This window comes from Tupaia chinensis, unplaced genomic scaffold (genome assembly GCF_000334495.1).
Source record: "Tupaia chinensis unplaced genomic scaffold, TupChi_1.0 Scaffold000237_1, whole genome shotgun sequence".
NCBI lineage: Eukaryota > Metazoa > Chordata > Mammalia > Scandentia > Tupaiidae > Tupaia > Tupaia belangeri.
The window spans coordinates 1,855,639-1,859,731 of record NW_006159715.1 but is presented as its reverse complement, the minus strand read 5'-3'; the positions used below and the strand labels follow the sequence as shown (position 1 = coordinate 1,859,731).

Below are 4,093 nucleotides of genomic sequence, written 5' to 3'. Positions count from 1 at the left end.
GACAAGAACATTCTCAGGTAGATAAAACCAATACCCGACTAGTTCTCAAAGAAGTTCTGAAGGGAGTGCTCTATCTTTATTTATTTATTATTATTTTTTTGGAGAAGTTTTTGCTATAGGGGGCATGGACTTGCCAGAAAGACAGAGAGAGACAGAAAGTGAGAAATCACCCCCTAAGGGCTATGGCTATGCTTCAACCCCTTCTCCTCCATTCTCCTCTCAGGATCTTGGGCACACATGCACAGATGTTTGGCGTGAGCTCAAGCCACCCGGTCCAGGACTCGAACCATGGTTGACTACATGGAAGTCCAGTGACATAGCCATTAAGCCAACTGCTGGTCCCAAGAAGGGAGTGCTCTATCAGGAAAACTAAAGTCAGACACACAGAAATAAGAGTTCAAAAACAACTAAGAAAATGCCCAGCTTAATGGTAAGAACAAGTCCAGAGTTGAACGTTATCTTCCAGAATTTAAACAGAAAGATCAGATCACAAAAGACGGTAGATTAAGTATGTGAGTCTGAACTGGTCAGATAGAATTTTATGACTTTTGATTAAAACATTACTGATCTTGAAACAAAACAAAACAAACAAAAACAAAACAAGACGAAATTACTGATCTTCTTCTATGCTTTGTTTTCCATAGTTAAGGATTTTTGTCTTCTCTAGAGTTGTCAACAGGTTCAAGTACCTTCTATTTGAAGAGAATCCTAACCTGTTTCCTGGCTTTACGTCTTAAGCAATTCTCTTAACATTTTTTTTATTTTAATTTATTAAAGCTAAAACTGTCTTTCTTGAAATAAAAAAAAATAGTAATATAAATTAAATAAATATTATAAAAAGAATCCAGGACCTTTCTATGTGGTACCACTATTACTATTACAGAGCATTGTGTTACTGTTGTGCCATCCTCTTGCCCCTCTATCTAATTTTTAAAAAGAATTTTATTTATTTATTTATTTAATTTATTTATTATGCTTCAGTTGGCTAGGTAGAGACAAGGAAAGAGAGAGAAAGCAAGCTGCCAGGTCCAGGACTCGAACCACAGTCAACCATGTGGGAGTCCAGTGCCTTAACCACCATGCCACCTGCCACCCCCATCCCCCCCACACACAATCTAATTTTTAAAATGTGACTTGACCTGGTTCTAAGCACAAACTTGACTGTGCCTTTCTTGCTTCAGTTGGCTAGGTAGAGACAAGGAAAGAGAGAGAAAGCAAGCTGCCAGGTCCAGGACTCGAACCACAGTCAACCATGTGGGAGTCCAGTGCCTTAACCACCATGCCACCTGCCACCCCCATCCCCCCCACACACAATCTAATTTTTAAAATGTGACTTGACCTGGTTCTAAGCACAAACTTGACTGTGCCTTTCTTTCCTTCTGCTGATGATGTCGTTCAGTCCAGCTGCCATATAACACTACTGGGTAGCTTGACCCATTCTCTTGGACTCAATACAATCGCTTCCATATGATTGTACTTCCCTCTTAACATGCTTCTCACCTGCCTCACAGTCCCTTTTTGTCAGCTATCAAATTTGGGGATGTTATAAGAATTCTCCAAGACTTCCTCTACTTATCTTCATCTGGTTCCATCCCTACTATAGTTTTTTAAACATGAACTGAATAAACCTCTCTTCTCTTAAGTTACCCAGCCTCAGGTATTTTCTATTATTAGCAATGAAACAGTTTAGAATGGATGGGATAGACAGAATTTTTAAGATGGCCCCTGTGACATGTGCCTCCTTGGATTACCCCCATGACGACATTATATACCAAAAGGGGAGGTAATTTCAGTGTGTCTGATCTAATCAGACACAAGTCCTTTAAACACAGAGTTTTCCCTGGCTGGTGGCAGAAGAGGAAGTTAGAGATATTTGAAGCATTGCTAGCTTTAACTCTGGAAGGGGACAATGTGCCAAGAAATGCATGTGGCCTCTGGAAACTGAGTTATTCCTGCCTGAGAGCCGGCAAGTAACTTGGGACTTCAGTTCTATACCTATAAGAAACTGGGTTTTGTCACTAATTTGAATGAACTTGGAAGCAGATTCTTTCCCACTTGAGCCTCCAGAGAAGATCCTAGGCAAACTCACCTTGCTTGGTTCCATCCTTTGAGACTCTAAGCAGAGAACCTAGGTATGCCATGCCAAACTTCCGGCCTAGAGTGTGAGCAGCAAATAGGTAGCTTTAAATCACTATGTAATTTTTACATAGCAATGGAAAACTATACATAAGCAGTGCTCACTAGTTTAATATGTGCTCCAGAGAAAAATATGATACTAGATTTTGGATGGAAGGAGATCAGAGAACTTAGTAACATTTCTGCATTTAAGTGAACCAAAATAAAATGTGGACTCTTCCTCAGTGCCTGCCCATGGTTCTCACAATCCTCAGATGAGAAAGAGGTGGTGGTCATTCTAGCCTCTGCTTCTCCCTCTTCTTTACCATCAGTTAGTCAAAAACTTCTGTGACATATCTATCCAAAATAGCTTCCCTCCTTGTTTTTTATTTTCACTGAGTGGTCTTATTTAGAAACTTCATTATGTATTGATTAAATTACTATAATAAGCTTCTAGCTCAGAGTTTACCTAATTCTCTACATTGCTCTTGTTTTGACTTTCTGGATCCCTAATTTGATTATGTCACCATTCTACTCAAATCCTTCAAGGACACCCTATAACCTTCAGAAGAAAATGTAAACTTCTGGGCTAAGATTTGCAGTTTAAAGTTTCTGCACTTATCATTGGCTTTAGTCATACTAAATGCTTGTCTTTACCACAGTGAAGCATATTTCTTCTTCAATCAATTTGTGTCCCTAAATGACTAGTCATTCTTTTTTTTTTTATACATTTTTTTCTTTATTTACATTCATTCACTGTACATCATTATAGCATACAAAATGAGATTTTTCCATTGAGAATACACTGTATGTTGGCTCAATCATCTTAAAATTCTATTTGTATGTCGTTTTCTCCAGAAAGTGTGTTATGAGTTAGATTTTGATACTTCTCCCCTAGAATCCTCTTCATTCTTAGAAGCCTTTTTTTTTTTTTTTCCTTTTTGAGAGACCCTGACAACTACTTTTCCAACACGCAGAGACATCTTGGGTTTATTTTATTTATTTATTTAATTAATTACTTACTTTTTTCCGAAGGAGAGCGTTTTATTACTAGTATGTATAGAAAACTCAACAGTGTACACTTAACCCAGTTTGGTGGCAAGTTCTTTGGCCTTTTTGCCTTTTCCAGCTTTGCAATGTGAGCCACAGATTTCGGACCCAGGACGCTTCCTCCCCAGTGGCGGCGGATCTCATTGTGTCTGTCGTAATGGGTCCTGATGGCTTCCACCAGCTTAGCCATGGCACCTTTGTCCTCCGAGTTAACCTGTGTGAAGGCGACAGTGGTACAAGTTTTCCTGTGACGAGGCGTCCCAACCTGGCCTTCCCCTTGATAATACAGTAGAGAACCCCCATCTTCTGACACAGGGCAGGCAGGAAGACAACCAGCTCTATGGGGTCCACTTCGTGTGCGATCACCACCAGCTGAGCCTTCTTGTTCTCCACTGAGGTGGTGACGGTGTTCACCCCTGCCCGGAAGACCGGCGGACTCTTAGTGGGGACATCCCCTTTGCGGGCGGCCTTCCTCTCAGCCCGGGCCAGCAGCCGCTGCTTCCCCTGCTTTGTCTCTGGCCCATACTTGTGGGCGAGCTTGAGCAGCTGAGTAGCTGTCTGGCGGCCCAGGGCCTGGGTGAACTGGTTAATGGCAGGAGGCACTTTCAGCCACTTGTAGAGGATGGCCCTCTGCCGCTGCATGCCGCTGCAGCCGGATGTAGCGGGGCCATTTGACGAAGTGGGTGACCTTTTGGTCTGAATGTCTTGTCCTAGGCCAAAATTCTCAGGCCTTTTCTCAGATGGGATTGACCACCTTCTTTCTTGGTCTCCCGCTTCACCACAGCAGGGGCCAGAGCCACCTCCTTCCCCTTGGCCTTCTTTTTTTTGGAGAGGTTTTTTCTTTGCTATAAGGTGCGTGGGCTCACCCGGCAGACAGAGACTGAGAGAGAGAGAGAGAGAGAGAGAGAGAGAGAGAGAGAGAAAGAAA

The 4,093-nt window shown here is 42.1% G+C and overlaps 1 pseudogene; it reads right to left on the bottom strand.

The window, feature by feature from the left end:
• Positions 1–3,197: 3,197 nt before the first annotated feature.
• Positions 3,198–3,995, bottom strand: LOC114007807 (60S ribosomal protein L7a pseudogene; annotated as a pseudogene).
• Between the last annotated feature and the right edge of the window lie 98 nt (positions 3,996–4,093).